The 18601-nt window shown below is 36.5% G+C and overlaps 2 long non-coding RNA genes across 2 annotated transcripts in view; both read right to left on the bottom strand.

Moving 5' to 3' along the window:
- Nucleotides 1-9950, bottom strand: part of LOC141495029 (uncharacterized) — a 110274-nt gene extending 100324 nt beyond the window's left edge. Inside the window, exon 1 of the long non-coding RNA XR_012470639.1 lies at nt 9730-9950. This is a non-coding gene — a long non-coding RNA (uncharacterized LOC141495029). The remainder of the gene's footprint in view (nt 1-9729) is intronic.
- On the bottom strand, nt 1276-4549 carry LOC141495028 (uncharacterized). Its single transcript, XR_012470638.1, has 2 exons — nt 4450-4549; nt 1276-1405 (listed from the first exon to the last, which is right to left on the bottom strand). It is a non-coding gene; the product is annotated as an uncharacterized LOC141495028 (long non-coding RNA).
- Nucleotides 9951-18601: the final 8651 nt, after the last annotated feature.

The raw sequence follows: 18601 nt of genomic DNA, 5'->3' as shown, positions 1-18601 counted from the left end.
TTTGAAAGGTTTCTTTTAGTGATAGAAGAATAGAATTAGTATCAATAGGTACTTATTAATCTTCTGCTATGTTCCAGATATTATGCTTGGAGTTGCAGAAACAAAGATCATACTAAATAATTCTTGCTTCAAGAGAATCGCATTCTAGAGAACTGAAGTGAGATAGACAATATCCTTGAAACTTTTCTTAATGAAGCTAAGAGGGGAAACAAGAGTCAAAGTTAGGTGACAGGATATGGAGTTGGAAGGTGGTGTGTACTATGGCTAAAGATAAGAAATGGACAATTCTGGATTTATAGATACATTGTTCCTGTCTTTGTTATACTTCCAAGCCCCTGATGGAGGAGAAAGAAGTACAAGATTAAATACAAATGATGACCTTGTCAAAGTCTACCTTTTGTTTTTATAATCTTCCCAGATGCCCAGCAGATAGTACCAAGGATAGCTCATCCTCTTCCTTATACCCTTTCAGGCATCTAGCATCTAAAGAATAACTGCACCAAAGAAATGGTGTTTCCTCAATCATTTAAACCTGAAAGAGATGTCAGTGTCCATCTACTTCCACCATATCATTCTGCTGAGTCTCAGAGAGGTTAAATAACTTGCCAAGGTAATACAGATAGTAATTGGCAGTTGGTACAGATGGATTTGGACCTGGGCTCAGCAACTTCAGATCTATGTGATGGATGTGGGCTGTGTGTGTGTGTGTGTGTGTGTGTGTGTGTGTGTGTGTGAAAAGATACAGGTCTGCCCATAAAGTCTATATTTCAGGTCCAAGCTCTGCCCCTTCCATAGACTAGCTACATATTCATGACCAAATCATTGAACATCTTGTTGTCCCCAGGTACCTCTCTAATACTATTCATTTAATAATAATGAATAGGTAGAGGATATTTCTACATAATTAGAGGAAATTTCCATATCAGGCATCTTTTATTACAAAAAAATCAGGGTTTCAGTCTGAAATATACAACATCCTAAAGGTAAGTGTGATTTTAGTCTAATAAACATTAAAAATAATTGATATTTTTGGGACACCTAGTATCTACACATGTACAAATGTATGTGTGTGTATTAAAATACATACATACTCAAACATATACACCCATTTTAATAAAATGATCACCAGGGGAATTTAATGGGACACAAATTAAATACAATGGGAAAAAGAAGAATGGAAGTTTACATATATAAATATGCATGTTAATCTGCTATTTTTCCAGATATTTTATATATCTATGTGTGTATGTATACCCACACATACGACATAATCCATTAGAGCGCATCAAATGTGGTCTTTAATAATATTGAAATGACTCCCCCAGGCAAGTTCTTGCAAGCACTGACTCTAAAGGAACAATTCCAGCAATACTCAGGTTCAGTCTTCCAGCCATGTTAATTGAATCTATGTGTTTGTGAAGCAATTAAGAGAGAGAGAGAGAAAGACAAATGAGTGTGCAGATAATGAAAAGGTGCATAATTACAAACAAGGAGATTGTTATTCCAGTCCCAGAGCTAGTGCACCCAAAAAGCATTTATAACTATAATAAGGTATCAATCATGATTATTCATCCAAAAAACCTTAGGCTGTGATGGTATTTCAGAAGGCAGCTATTTTTTTTTACATGATAGACCCTTGAACCTTCACTGAAGCCTCACTTTGTTCATTCTGTTTTGAGTAAGGTGACCTTAAGTCCTGCTACCAAAACCCAAGTTCATCATCTGTTCCTCTCTCTATTTCACTCTTTCCTCATCTATAGTATTCATACTAAATGTGAGCATCCTGAAAAGCTTATCCCTGAATCCTCTTCTCTTTTTGCTCTCTACTCTCTTATTTGGTGATTTCATCAGCTCCCATAGGTTCAATTATCAACTCTCTGCTAATTACACCCAAATTTATATAGTGACTCTTCTGATCTCCAGTCTCATATTGCTAACTGGATCTTGGACATCATGGATAATGCATTGGAATGAGGAAGACTCATCTTCATGACTTCAAATCTGGCCTCAGTCACTAGTTGTATGACCTGGCAAGTCACTTAACCATGTTTGCCTCTCTGCTTCATGTGTTAAATGATCTGGAAAAGGAAATGGCAAAGCACTCCAGTACTCTTGCCAAGAATACCCCATATGGGTTCACAAAGAGTTGAAGATGACTGAAACAATTTAAAAACAATCAGATTGCAAATTGAATTTCCCATAAGCACCACAAACTCAATATGTATCCTTAAAAACTCCTCCATCTTCCCCACAGCTTTTGAGAATGCTGCCATCCTTCCTGTCACCTAACCTCATGATCTCTTTATGGATTCCTCACTTGCATTCATTGCATATAATCTATAGATTTATCTAATTGCTTCTACCTATACACTATCTCTCTAATATGCTTCCTTCTCTCTATTCACCAAACTTACCACATGCATGGTTCAAATCCCATAGGTAGCTGAGTCAGTAGCTAGAGCACTGGCCCTAAAGTCAAGAGGACCTGAGTTCAAATCCAGCCTTAGACATTTACTAACCATGAGACCTTGGGCAAATCACTTAACTCTGATTGCCTCAAATTGCCTCTAGAGATATCTCTAGTCGTCCTGATTCATATCTGGTCACTGAGTTCAGCTGACTGGAAGAGAAAGTAAGGTTGGTGACTTTTCATAGCTTCCCCTCCCTCAAATACAACTCATGTGTATGTCATGGCATAGCCTACCTGGTGTTATGGTTTTCTTTGAAAATGAAGGACAAACATTATTCAGTCAAGTCCTCATCATCACTATCCTGAGCTACTGCAAAAGCTTCTTAATTCATCTCCATTCTCTATTTTCTCTCGCCAATTCATCCTTTATTGAACTGCCAAAGTCATATTCCTAAACTACATTTAGAACCATAGCATATTTTTACAAAGAAAAACTTTTAATGATTCCCTATTGCTAAGCATTTAAAGGTCTTCATAATCTATCTCCAAGTTAATTTTACAAGGTTATTGCTAAGTTCCCTACTTTATATACTCTACATTCCAGACTTCCTGCTGTTCCTCACATATGCTATATGCTCTCTCATCTCTATGTTTGGGGGTAGATTGAAACAAATAATTGGAATGCCCTCAAACCTTATCTCCACAGCAGAATCACTGGGCTTTTATTCTAAGTTCTAGTAAAGTGTTATATCCATTTGTTCCTTCTGAATGCCCAACTGGAAATTTCTTATTTGGTGTACATCATGCTAATTGATCTCCCAAATCAGTTTATACTTGTATTTATTTATTTGTATATTTGTTGTTTCTTCTAATAAACTGTCAGCTCCCTAAGGACAGGGATTGTTTTGTTTTTGTTACTATATTCTTAATATCTGATACCTAATATATAATTTCTTGATAGCTTATCTGGATAGACCCCCCCCCCCATCTTTCTGAAATAAAATCCAAATTTTGTCATTCTGCATCTTCTTAAATCCTGTATCAGTGACCAATCCTTGAAGGGATAGTATGAAAGTATGTCAGTGATGAAGAGCAATCACCAAGGCCAAAGAGAAAAATTCACCTTGGGGAAAAGGTCGTATTCAAAGACTCAAAGAAGCACAAAATTTTAGAATTGAAAGTAACCTCTGTGATCATTTAGTACAAATCATACCTGAAAGAGAATATCTGGTATAACACACTGGAAATAGTCATCAATCTCTTCTTATTTTCAAATTATTTTTATTTATTTAAGGCAATGGGATTAAATGACTTGCCCAAGGTCACACAGCTAGGTAATTATTAAGTGTCTGAGTCAAATTTGAACTCAGGTCTCCTGACTCCAGGGTCAGTGCTCTATTCACTGTGCTACCTAGCTACCCCATCTACTGCACCATTTAGCAGCCCCCATCAAGCCTCTTCTTTTTTTTTTTTAAAGGTTTTTGCAAGGCAAATGGAAGTGGCTTGCCCAAGGCCACACAGCTAGGGAATTATTAAGTGTCTGAGACCGCATTTGAACCCAAGTACTCCTGACTCCAGGGCCGGTGCTTTATCCACTGCGCCACCTAGCCATCCCTATCAAGCCTCTTCTTAAAGACTTTCAATGATTATGGAAGGGATTAACCTCCTGGGTAGCCCATTCCATTTTGCGATCATCATCATCATTATTAGAAAGTCTTTCTGGATAAAGGTCTCAGCTGAGAGAATAAAACAAAGATTGAACCAGGTATGCCAGAATACCTAGAGAAAAATAGAAATCATAGTCCAGGTTCCAAAACCATTGAGTTATTTTGAAATCTTTCTTGGAGAATGAACCACAAAGGTGGCAATAGGATTATAGAAGCATAGTTTTAGAATTGGAAACAACTTCAGAGACTGTCTATTCCAACTGCCTCAGTTTATAATGAGAAAATGACCATTGTCACACAGGTATTAACTATCAAAGGTGAGATATGAATTCAAATCTCCTGATTTCAAAACTAATAATCTTTCCATTTTACCACAGTGTCTCTTTTAATTTTCCCCACCAAATTTCCAATAGCCTTCTTTTAGAACTATGGTGTGCTGTGCTCTTGTCTTGGATGCAGTTTTGAAGGACTGAACAGGTCTATCCTGAATGACCAGTCATTTTAATAGTTTTTAGTCTAGGATCAAGATTTTGCCAACAATGACTTTGAAATGATGATGTCAACGATGATGATAATGATGACAATGTTATGATGAAGAAGATGATGATGATGATGATAATGGTGATGGTGGTGATTGTGATGATGATGGTGGTGATGGTGGTGCTGACTGACACTAATATATAACCCTTTACATTTTCATGATTAATTACACAGATGATTTGTTTTGATGCTCATTTCAACCTTTAAATTAGATGCCATTTGGACTTTCATTCCTATTTAACAGCTGAGGAAATCAAGCCACATTTCACGTGACTTCTCCAGGGTGATACATCTATTTACTCAGAGATAGAAGTCCAAAGCAGTCTTCATGATTCCAAGTCCAATAGTCGTCCAACTATACAAACTGCCTTTCCAACGGAATTATTAGTGGTGCAGGATAGTTACCAGAACTCAGTTTTCAAAATAGGACTTTCAAAGTCTAATTCTGGATATTAAAGGCCTCCTCTGTGGTCTATGGAAAGAAACTACTTCCTGAGCACTTAGAGAGTAATGGAGAAAGTAATGGAACACATAAATTATGCTCATGATTAGTACAAAATCACAGAGCTCTGAAACTGAAAAAAAAAAAACCCTTAAAGTCATCTAATACAAATTCCTTTTTAGCACAGGAATGACTTCTTTAGACTCCAGTTCCTTCCTGCTATTTTAAGTAAGAACCATACTGCAGGGGGTGGCTAGGTGGCGTAGTGGATAAAGCACCGGCCCTGGAGTCAGGAGTACCTGGGTTCAAATCCGGTCTCAGACACTTAATAATGACCTAGCCATGTGGCCTTGGGCAAGCCACTTAACCCCATTTGCCTTACAAAAAAACCTAAAAAAAAAAAAAAGAACCATATTACAATGTCCCCTTTCTGTTTCCTTACATTTTGAAATATGAAAATATTAGCAACTGAGTCAAGAAGTTATTAGTTACTTTTGGCAGAGGGAGAAATCTGGAAGATGCCTCGATATCGTGTCTTGATGACTGTTTTATAATCTGTTTCTCAAATTCCTTAACTATTTTCTCCTCTTTTTCAAGTAGTCTATAGTATGCTAAAAAGACAAAATCACTGCTGTTCCTTCTTCCAGTGAAATTTACCCAATTGCTGTCCACCATATATATCCACTAAATCCCAATAAGTGTTCTAAATTTAGAAGGTGCTTAGTTGAGGTATTAAAGAATCACATACAGTGATCTGCTGCTAAATGTTTACCAGCTGGCTCACCAAAAAATAGGTGAATGGAAAACTTTTTAAACTTTTAATCTGTATTATTTTTGTTTGTTTTTTTATTTTAGGTTTTTGCAAGGCAATGGGGTTAAGTGGCTTGCCCAAGGCCACACGGCTAGGTCATTATTAAGTGTCTGAGCCTGGATTTAATCTGTATTACTGATATTTTTCCATCACTTTTTCAAGTTTAGACAATTAACAAAACAATGTCAAACCCTGATCTGTATCACTTATCTGGCACGGATGTCACTATAGACAAGACAAATGATGAGAGACAAGACAAAGAGCTGCTAGAATGGAAAGCTTTCCAGTTTATAAGGCGTACCTACCATACATTTTACAATTGACTCTTAAAGACCAGCATAAGGGTGGCTAGGTGGCACAATGGATAGAGCACCGGCCCGGGAGTCAGGAATACCTGAGTTCAAATCCAGCCTCAGACACTTAATAATGACCTAGCCGTGTGGCCTTGGGCAGGCCACTTAACGCCATTGCCTTGCAAAAAACCTTAAAAAATAAAAAAGACCAGCATAAGCTGGCCCTAGTGCCCGCCGCCTGGATATGATGACTTCCAAGATTGCTGACATTTCCAAATCTATTGTCCTGTGATTTTATGAACACTGATAAAAGTAGTACAGATATTGTTATCTCCATTTTTTCTGAGATCCAAATTTATAGGGGTCCAGTAACTATCATAGAACCACACATCTAAGAAATGTCACAACTAGGATCCAAACTCAACTTGCATTCTTTCTAATAAAGTCACATATGATTCCAAAATGGGCAGTTTGGACTCCATCTGACCAGTGGAAAAATTTTTATTAAAAATTGATATTAAGAAGTATATTCCATGGAGTGATCATTCCAATTGATCAACTGAGTACCCAAAGCATGGCTATTGCACCTATCAGGTCTAAGGTTAGTCCTTAGGAGGGATAAAAGTGCTAGAGTCCCAAATACCCCACGGGTATGATTCCCCTCATGATTATCAGTTTATATCAATTAGTCAGACTGCCTTAATTAGCATTTGGGAAAATAGGATTTCCCAGACTGATATAGTAAGAACAGCCTGTACAAAATACTCCCTCTTCCCAAAGTCCACAACATAGATTCTCACTCCAGTATTTGATTATTCTGCCTCTACCTAGACTAGAGGGGGAAAGTAGGCTTAAGCTTAAAGAGCACATGTGGCCAAGGGGATAGCTAATTCACAGTCTCTGGAATTCCTCTTGTTGAAGTCCTCCAGATCATGCCCTTAGACATGGTGTAGACTTTCTACTAAGATCCTTGTAGAGCCTTGAATCTGTCTTTCTTCATTATGGCCAGCTTTTTTTACTTCTGTTGCTCAACACTACTAGTAATCCTGCTAACTCAGGGATGCCAGTTGAAAGATGGAAAATCCAAATCCCCCCACAAACTCCTCCTCCAGCCATAGGATCACAGGATGTAGAGGGTGGCCTAGACTAAGGTTGACTCATTCTCCTCACCATACACTTGGCTGATTCCTTCTCAGGGATTTGCCTGGAACCCAGATGATTACTCATGCCCATCTCTGGCTTCAACTAACTTAATAGTTTCAAACTAACCCCAGAGAATGCATATACAAGTTTTTCAGCTATTCTGAACAGACATTATGTTACATGGGGGAAATTTTCCAGCCCTTGTTCATAAATAACATTCTGTGTTCTCCCAGAGTAGGAACTGCATTTATGTCAACAGTCATATACCATTTTTGTGCCATCATCCCTTCAGCAGGCTAGTGGAATCCATGAACCTTCTCAGAATAATATTTAAATGCAAAAAATCAAATACATAGAATTACCAAAGGTATTACATTAAAATAAAGTTATCAAAATATTAAAAAAAACCATATTCATGAATCCCAGATTTAAAAAAAACCTCTGAACTGACAGCAAAACACATGGACCTAGGAGGAAGAGGAGGGAAAGAGAAGAAAAAGGGAAAAAATGAAGAGAAAAACAAAATATGGGAAATAGAAAAAAAGAAGAAATGAAGGAAGGCAAAATAAGAGAAGAAAGAAATCAGAAATAGTTAACCTGAGCTCACCTCCAGTAACAGAGCAGGGAATCTGGCTTCTTAATTGCCCTTCCAAACATTCCTCCCAAATATAATTAATTCAAGGTTTTAAATAGCTAAACTTTTAAGTTGTTAAAGGACCCCTTGAGGAGGTGGTGATTCATAACCAGGTAAGACACAGATATTCAACCTATCAGGATCCTATCCTGAATGTTCCACCCTGGGATTCCAGAGGAATAAGCTTGAAAACTAGACTTTCTGTCTTCCCATATCCTGTTCCAGTTCAGTCCTTTATGAGGCTTCTGGGATAGAATGAAGTCTAGTTCCTACCATGATATTTTTAATGGCTTAACCATTAAAATGTTTTCCTGTGGCATAGCAAGCACTAAGGACCCTGGGAGATAGGTAAATTGTTAAAGAGACTTTGGCTGAAAATTGGATAAAAATTTTCCACCTGTTTCTTCCTATGAGCCAGCTCCAATCCCACAATTCTCCAACTCAGTTGAAGTCTCAGCTCTCCCACAGCTCTCCCTGGGCTTGGCAGTTTTTATTCTGTTTCCCTCTTTCCACCAATCTCTTGGCTTTTTTATGACTGCTGATTGACTTTGTGTGTGAGCCAATTACTCTCTGGACAAACCTGGGTATTGTTAAAGTACTGCCTGACCTAGATTTGGAGGAAGATTTCAAGGAAATTGTTGAAATTTGAGGGCCTTTTACTAAAGGAAGAAGGGAACTCTGATGAGTTTTAAATAGAAAAAAATAACTTGCCACCTAGAACTGTGGCTCTCTGAAGAAATGTTCAGTGTTCTCTGTGCCAGCATCACAATGGCATTGCTTTAAACTCACAGGGGTTGTTACCCTTGTCTATGGACTTGAATTAAAAAGTCCTCAGTGGTCATCTGAGCCAAATCAAACCTGAATTATTTCTACAACACGGAGGACAAGTGGACGTCCAGACTCTGCATCAATTTACCTCATTTCAGGGTGGATGTCACCTTGGAGAACAGGAAAAAATATATTTCTTAATTCTAACATAAATGATTTCCTGTGTAATTCTATGCATTTAAAAATATTACTCTGAGAAGGGGTTCACAGGCTTCACCAGACTACTCCCTGACACAAAACAGTTTCTGAACTTCTATATTGTAGGGAGAAAAACAAAGTGTCTGTTATCACCAAGAATGACTCTTGTCTTTTATTTACCTCCCAGTACCCAGAATGACTCAGATTTCATTTTGAGAAATGAATCATAGGATCACAAATGTAGACTTGGAAGATATTTCAGTAATTTTCTCGTTTTGTCCCTTCAATTTTCAGAAGGCCAGAGAAGCAGTGACCTGTCCAAGGTCCTAGAGGGAATAAGTTATGGAGCCAAGATTTATAGGTTTGAAGATTTAAAGCAAGAATCACCTCAAAGATCACCTAGTACAAATCTCTTCTTTTACAAACTGAGACACAGAGACACAGAGACACAAGAGCTATGACTTGCTCATAGCTAATAAGCCAGAGCTAGTTTTCAAATACCATTTCTCTGAACCCAAATTCTTAACACACATAGTTAAGCACATAGTGAGTGTTGACTGACTCCATCTGCCTTGTGCCCTCCATTAGCTTTGATTAAATGTGTACAAAGCCTCGCTAACAGTTTAGCCCATTCTCTTTTAGTCCTTCATGGGCACAACTTTTCATATCCACTTAACAAAAGTCCCTCACATACTTCCTGCAGGAACAGTTCATTTCCTAAGAAAACTTTACCTTGTTCCCAGGCCTAACTCTCTAGGGAACCAGAACCCTCTTTCAACATCCCCCAGGTGGAATTTGAAAAGAGCAAGAATGGAGTCTTTACCTTGGGAGACTAGTAAATGCTGCTGACTCAGAGCTGTCTTCTGTCATATCATTCCAGGCTGGCAGGGGATTATTAAGCCCTCCTGACTCAAAGAGAAACTGGAAGTTTGGCCATCCTCTTGTTCTTTGGAGGGTAAGTTTGAATGCATTCAGGATGTGCCAGTCCTATAGATGAACTGTCATTCATGCAGGATGAAATAATGGTTCATCTTCCTTGACCCGTGTTCCTTAGGAAAGTTACAGATTAATCACTCAATCAACAAGGGCTTATTATGCTCTTACTACTTGCAAATCAGTCAAGAAACATTTATCAAGTGCTTCTGATTACCAGGCATTGTACAAAGTTCCAACATTTAATTTAATTTTTAATTTATGGAATAAAATAAGCATTTCAATAATATAGTACAATAAAAAGATGATTATACATGAAACTGCAAATCTACTATTTCCAACTTGCTATTCTTTTTAAATATACAACAAATTTATGATGGAAATTTATATTTTCTTTTTTTTCCTCCTCCCTCTCTTCCCATCTTAGAGTTGGCTACTATGAGAAAGAAATATGTATATATGTGTAAAATTATTCTATGCATACTTCTATTTATAAGTTCTTTTTCTGGATAGAGATAATGTATTTCTCCTTATGTCCTTTATAGTTAATTTGGGTATTTGTAATAGATCTATCTTCTCAATTTTTTTCTTAAAACAACATTGTTGGGGGGTGGCTAGGTGGCACAGTGGATAAAGCACCAGCCCTGGAGTCAGGAGTACCTGGGTTCAAATCCGGTCTCAGACACTTAATAATTACCTAGCTGTGTGGCCTTGGGCAAGTCACTTAACCCCATCTGCCTTGCAAAAAAAAAAACCCTAAAAAAAAAACAACATTGTTGGAGCATCTAGGTGGAATACCTAGCTGTGTGGCCTTGGGCAAGCCACTTAACCCCATTGCCTTGCAACAAAACAAAAACAACATTGTTATTAATGTATATAATGTTCTCTTGGTTCTACTCATTTCACTCCATTATTTCACGAGTCTTTTCTTATAGAACAATAGTATCCCATCACAATCATAAAGCAGCTTGTTTAACCACTCCCAAATTGCTGAATATCCCTGCATTTTCCAGTTCTTTACCACCATAAAGAGCTACTATGAACAATTTAAGATACTCAGGCTCTTTTCTTTTGTCCCTAGTCATCTTTGGAAGTAGACCAAGTAGTATCTAAGGGTTATAATTAGTAGGGGAATTAGAAGGAAGATTATCAGAATATTTTCTTAGGTGAATGATGGATCATCAATGACCCCAAAATACTTGGATCAAAGGGTATAAGCATGATATTTGGGCACAATTCCAGTATGGTGGCATCATTTTACAATTCTTCCAACAATGAATTAGTGTCCCAATTTTTTCATATTCTGGCTAATATTTGTCTTTTTCCCTCTTCTATCATTTTAGTCAATCTGGTAGGTCTAAAATGGCATGTCAAAGTTATTTTAATCTGCATTTTTCCAATAAACAATTATTTAGAATATTTTATGACTATAAATTGTTTTGATTTCTTCAATGAAAACTGTTCATATCCTTATTTTCATTTATCAATAGGGGAATGGCTCTTATTTATATATATTTGACAAAGTTCTTTATATATTTTAGATATGAAACTTTATCTTATAACCTATCTATAAAATGTTTTCCACATTTTCTGCTTTCCTTCTAATCTTGACTATATTTGTTTTACTTGTACATAAATCTTAATTTAATGTAATCAAAATTATAATTTTATCCCTAATTTTCCTCTCTATCTCTTGCTTATTTATAAATTGTTCAACTATCCATAAGTTATTCTAATGGCATAGAAAAATATCCTAAGGTATCACATGAAATTCTATCTCCCTTATTTGGTAGAACTGGCACAACCCTTGTCATGTGATCATGAGTAAATATCTTCACCTTTCCTATCAGGGAGGAAGCAAATTTTATGATGCTCTTCAGTAAGGAAAACATAAGAAAACTTTGATCCTGATGATATCTTCTGTTTCAGAGAATGAAAACTAAAATTATATCTGCTACAGTACTTCACTACTAATACATATTTAGAATGCTTATCTTAAAATAACTTCTTTGTATTGTTTTCTTCTCATTTCTTTCCAATCTTTACAGGATCTTGGAATCACAGAATTTGAGTTAGAAAAAGTCCTCTAGAATTATCTAGGCCAAACCAACTCTGATAAAGAATTGATACTATAAAATATGAGCCAAGCAATCTTTCAGCCTGTGCCTGTATCAATTAATGAACAAGTATTCTTTAAGTACCTACGAGGTGTTTAGTACTAGATTACCCCTGGGAGATACAAATACAAAGATAAAATAATCCCTACTGGCAAAAAGCTTACCTTCTAGAGGGGAGGAGGAGCAACAAATTCCAGACAGACAGACAGACATACAGACAGATAGATAGATAGGCAGACAGGCAGACAGACAGACAGGAGATAGAGAATGTGAACTCTATCATTTTTCAAACTTTAGAGTCACTTATAAAAGCTAGCTGTTATCACTAGTATAGCATTATTATTAGTGAACACTTGTTGAAATGATTTAAGTAATCTGCCTCTAGTGATCCAGCCAGTTGTCAAAGTTGACATTTGGTTCTATTATCTTACTGACTCCAAGTTCAGCATTCTACCCACTTCACCATATTGAGAGGAGGAACTCAAGCACTTTAGAAGCACCCTTGACATACTTCCCAAGATCCATTATGTCTTTACTCTTGCCAGCAGATTCCAAATAGTTCCCACATAAGTAGAGCATCTTTCTACCATCACAGTGACCAGAAAATTCAAGATTCCAACTAATGGTCTCACTTTATGTAGTGTCCTTTTAGGAAGTAGAAGTTCAGTTCTCAAACAATAGACAAATCGTTCTTGATGAAGTTCTTACATCTTGTCAGAAATTTGTTTGCTAGTAAAATCTTTGAAAGCCCAGAGTTCATGCTCCATGGAAGGAGGAGAATAATAGAGTAGATCTGCCAATCCCAGAAAACTTTAGTTACTCTGATTTTGGGCTTCAGCAATAAGTAATAGAAAGATGTCTAGGCAGAAATGTCTAATGGTTTGCCATCTGAGTATGCTTATCTCAAGCACAGAATGAGAGGAGATTGGTAATAGCTAAAGGTGGAGAACCAGGCAGGCAAGTGTTATTGGACAGGATGAGAGATAGTTATATAGGACATTTTTTTCTTAGATTTTTCCTATTTCCTACTTTGTTGTCTAGACTTTCTTTGCAGTGAGTCATCATGGCTATGAGTTATTCTGAACATTGTTCACACATATAATAAATTTTAGAACAGAGGCAGTCAAGGCATACAAGGCTACACACTGTATGCAGTAGAAGATGATTGGTACTGATCAGCCACCATCTCAATAGGGAAAAATGAGAACATGGATAGATGACTAGCCTTGAAGTCCATAATAATAAGTTCACATTCTGTCTCTGGCTCATACATCTGTGACCATAAAAAGCCACTTAACTTCTCAGTGTTTCATGTTGTTCTCCAAGGCAAAGTTATAAATTAATTACTAATCTGTATCTGTGGAGGAAGTTTTCCATATAGGAATTTCATATACAAATTAAATCATAGTTCTAGAAAAAATCAAAACAAACAAAAAGAAGGAAACAGAGGAAATTAAACTGGGGAAGATAGGAATGAAGGAGAGGGAAAATAGGTTTATAGGGAAGCAATAGAGTTCTTCAAACAAATTAATTGACTCCACCAACTGACACTAGACTAAGTGGAACTGGCCTGTATCATTCTTCTAAGCCATTTATCAGAGAGGTACTGGTACAAGCACTAAGAGTTGCCAGCCCCTTGCCAGAGATTGTACTTGCTTTGGATCTCCTGATATGCGTGAATTGTTTAGCCCATCAAGGTTACCATTTGAGCAATGTCATTCCCCTTCATGCCTTTCTGACTCAGATATGCCAGTAAGAGATAGTCAAGTCAGGGGTCTTTGGCAACAGAACTCACTAAAGTAAACCTGGAATAGACTTTCACTGGGCTCCCCCAAACCAGGCTCTATTCATTATCACAAATATCTTCCATTAAACCAAATGAAACAACCCTAGTGGATAATATAATTTCTCTTTGTTCTCCCCATGAGAGGGTATAGAGGGTACTGAAATGGACTCTTTCCAAAGGTGCTTTTTTCCTGAGGATGCCCCCCTCATCTTTCTGCTGCTTGTGATTGTCTTTCTGGTCCCCTACTACAATTGTTTTAGGAATTCAGCAATACTTCAGAGCACTTCAGGAAAGGTTTTTCTGGTTTTTTTAATTTTCTCAATTCTAATTGAGAAATTCTTCAATCTAAAATCATTTTAACATTCATTTTAAAAAATGTTTAGCTCCAGATTCTCTCCCTCCTTCCTTCTCCCCTTCCATCTCTGAGACAGTAAGCAATTTCGTATAGGCTCTACATGTGCAATCATGCAAAACTTATTTTCAGGAAAGATTTTCATCACTTCTTCCTTGGCTGCAGATCCCTGACTGTTCACACTTAGCTCCAACCCTAACACTGACTATTCCCAGAGGTTTTCATTCTCAAGACATTAGGACATTCCCCCTACCACCACCACCATTGCTTCTATTTCTCTGTAGGGGTTTCTGCCCATCTGAAGGAACAGACATTTGGACAAATATAATGATTATTTTCCTTGAAATCTTGCTATGCATGGAAGATTTTTGCTTTCATCAAGAAGCACTACTTTCAAAGGATACTCTTCCCTCTTTTGAAATATGATAGAAAATCACAAAAAAATACTTCATTATTGCAGCCCCCGACCAATTTCCCTCAACTAACTTTCTCAAGGACTGGATACTACACAGTTCTTTCTTGAGCTCCTATATCATTAGATCCTTTCCACCATGTTACTTTGTTTTTACATTGTATACATTTTATATTTTCTTATGAGTAGTCACTATTATACTTTAATAGAATGGAAGCTTTTTGTAGGAGGGACTGTTTTTTTTTTTTTGTTTATTTTGCTTTATGCTTCATATCTCCATAGGTAAACCCAGTGTGAAGCAGATAGGAGACACTTAATAACGGTTTGTTGAGTGAGTCAGTTAATCAACCAATAGATATTTATTAATTTCCTACTGCTCAGAAGGCACTATGTTAAGCACTGGAGATACAAAAAGAGGTAAAAGATAGTCCCTATCTTTAGAGTGCTCATAACCTAATGAGGAAAAACAAATACCACTGACAGGATGAACTGGAAATAATTTTTAAAAAGAGAAGGAATTAGAATTTACGCTTCTTGTAGAATTTTCTAGATGAGAAAAGCTGAAACTAAGAGAAGGTAAGTGTTTTCCAGGGTCATATAGCTAGTAAGACTTGAGTGAGCAGATCATCAGTGAAGATGGGATGATCACAAAAAATGGAGAGAAGGCTGGATGTTCATTTCTTAGCTTTTATTTTGTTGTTCTTGCTGCTGCTGTTTTGTTTTCTTTCAAGGACACCTGCACCTTTGGTTGAGAAGAATGGAACCACAATGGTTAAGTATTAAATTAAAAATTTTCTCTAAAATTCCCCACTAGTTATATTTTCCTTCATTTTCTCACCATTGTGTACCCCATGACCTATAACAATATTAGCAAATGTTCTCACTTTTTTCCTCCATCTGGAGAATATGATTTATCATCTCTATGAAAATAATTTCCTAGCAGTTATGAAAGCTCAAAGGATTCTGATAAGCATTAAAATGGGAGAACATCTATTAAAAGGGAAATAGTTGCTCTATTCTCTTCTTTCCATTCACACTGATCTCATCCAGATTAAGGTCCTCCTCACCTTTCAACTGTTCTCCCTTGTCACCAGGCACCTCATTTCCAGATGATTCCTTCCAATCCACTGTAGATACCACTACAACACAGATTTCAATACAAAACTTTAACCTGTGCATGAATTTAAGGTTCCTCATCTCCTTTCTAGAGATTCAAGTCCCTGCCTCTATCTCAGACCCCTCCACTCGCAGGTGAACTTGCCTTCTACTCTTTTCAGAAGAATCAATTTGTTTCAATTCAACATATTTTGATTAAGTACTAGGCACCAAGTATGGCAGGAGCATTATAAAGTGGAAAGGTCACTGAACTTGGAGTTGGTAGACTTTGAGTTTAAATCCTGGATCTCCCATTTAAGGCTAGTATGATTTTTGGGTAAGTCATTGGACCTCAGTCTCCTCATTTGTCAAATGAGGTCATTGGACAAAATCAATGGGTTATCTAAACATAGTTCAGAGACCCCTGGATGTCTTTTTCAGGAAAACATTTCAAGATCCTTTCAGGGAATATGTGACATTAAAACTATTTTCATAGTAATCCCATGGTAAATATTTGAAGATATAATACACATAAATTAAAGCTCATGAAGGATGATCAAAATAATTTTAAATGCATAATGGGAGTTTGAGACCTAAATATTGAGAATCACAACTCAATCTGGTCTCTAAGTTTCCTTCAAGTCTTAAATCTATAAACCAAGACAAAGGCACAAGTCCCTGCTTTCTATTTAGTCATATCAAAATGCTTTACATCACTTTTAATTAGGAAAAAAGCTAATGAAAGTAACTCTTTGGTACACCTCACACATATTAGAAATGACAAGACTGAAGAGATTATGGAAAACAGAAAAAAGGTAGAAGTCCCTGTCCTAATATCCTATTGGGAGGAAACATTTATGTGTGCACATAAATAAATACTAAGTAATTCAAAGGACTGGGATGCTAGTAATAGGGGAAATCAAGGAAGGTATCCAATAGGATGTTTGAATTGATATATAAAGGAAGCTAAGAATTCCAAAGGAGGAAAAAAGAGAATGCGTTCCTGGAAAGGATGACAATATGCACAAAAAGTATAGAGATGGGAAATGAAATATGTTGTATCGGGAACATCAAGAGGAGCAGCAAGTTTTTTTAAAGGTTAGTATGTTCATTTCTTGAAAAAGTCAAACACAGGGCTCTTCATAATTGTTACTTCCTTTGTTGGGAACATATAGGTGTTTGCTTATCATCCCGATGCTTTACAGAATTCTTGGCCAAGAACTGAAGGTGGCAATGGTACAGTAGAGGGCCACTAGAAGATTTTGAGAATTATAGGGGTTGAATGGGATGATTTCTGAAATATTTCCACATCTGAAATCCTGGAATCCAATAAATGATGGTGTGCTATAGGGATATGCTAGTAAATATTTAACAACCAGCTATACAAAAATAAAACTGTAAGTAATATACCTTAAAAGTTAATATGCATTCTTAAACTTTTCTTCTTTGCTTTTTTGAGTCTGGATAATCAACAAAACAATAAATGAAACCCCAGTTTGTAGGTTTTCCAATGTCCAAGGTGTAAAAGTTCACAATCAAAATTTAGCAATTGATTGGAAAGAATTGGCTTCATCATTCCTCTATAGAGCCACAGGTGCCATTATGTGATCATCTTGTATTGGGAAGAGGAAGAAGAGAGGCACAGAAGTAAAGAGAAGCTTAAAGCTTTTCCATCATATATACCTGAATTTGTTCAACTTAGGTAGGAACATACTTTTGTTTGCTTTTCAGAAGGCAAGTCAAAATATTTCCTTGAGCCATGCCTATGACAGCTTATTTATCCATGTAAATCTTACACAACTAAGCCAGTGAACTGGCAGGTTGGTACTGCTCTACTTCAAAGACTGGCTCTACTAACCTTATTACCTAGTAATGGTACTGAGGGATCAAAAATCATTAACTACTGTGGGTAATGGAGTTTGATCCTTTAGCCACTATTATTACAATAGGAAAATTTTATATAGTATTATAGATGAAGATAATTTAACATCTTGACAATTAACCACATTTTCCATCACAAGTATTTTGGAATTGTCCTAGATCACTGTATTGCTGGGAAGAGCTAAGTCTCAGAGTTGATCATCACACAATGTTATTGTGTATGTGTATAACGTTCTCCTGGTTCTGCTCACTTCACTCAACATCAGTTCATGTAAGCCTTTCCAGGTTGCCATGAATTTCTGAAACCACTGCCCTCATCATTTCCCACAACATAATAATACTCTATCAGAATCATATACCATAATTTGTTCAGCTATTCCCCAACTATTTTCAATTCTTTGCCACCATGAAAAAAGAACAGCTATAAATATTTTTGTAGATATGTCATAACTATTTTTAGCTCTCTTTGGGATACAGACCTAGTAATGGTTTTTCTTTGTTCTTTTTGGGATACAGGCCACCAATAATTCATTATTATTATATCAAGTTTTTGGAAATTTTTTCAATCTTGCCACTTCTAACATTTGTGAGGTGGCACCAGAGAAATACTTTCATTTGCTTTTTTTCTAATTAAAAGCGATTGAAAGCATTCGGATATAACTAAATAGCATTGGTTTTCTTTTTTCAAAATTGCCTGTTTATATCATTATTATCTTATATAAATAGATATATCTATCAATTAGGGAATGACTACTTTTTTATAAATTTGACTTAGTTCTACACTTAGCATATGTTTGAAAAATAAGGGCTTCATCACATGAAGTTGCTGAAAAATCTTTTAATATTGCTTCATTATCTACTGCACATTTTAACAAAATGTAAGTTCCCTTGACTGTTTTAATAAGACTTAATTTTATTTCTGCTTTCTTTGATATCATGATTGCCACCCCTGCTTTATTTTGGTGAAGCATATTAGATTCTTCTCCTGCACTTCATTTTAACTGTGCCTTTCTTTCTGTTTCAAATATGTCTCATAAACAACATATTGTTGAATTCTGGTTTCTAATCCATTGAGCTATCTGCATCTGTTTGGAGGTGAACTCATCACATTCACAAAAT

The sequence above is a fragment of the Macrotis lagotis genome, chromosome 8 (assembly GCF_037893015.1).
Source record: "Macrotis lagotis isolate mMagLag1 chromosome 8, bilby.v1.9.chrom.fasta, whole genome shotgun sequence".
Classification (NCBI taxonomy): Eukaryota; Metazoa; Chordata; class Mammalia; order Peramelemorphia; family Peramelidae; genus Macrotis; species Macrotis lagotis.
This window is presented reverse-complemented; position numbering and strand designations above follow the sequence as displayed.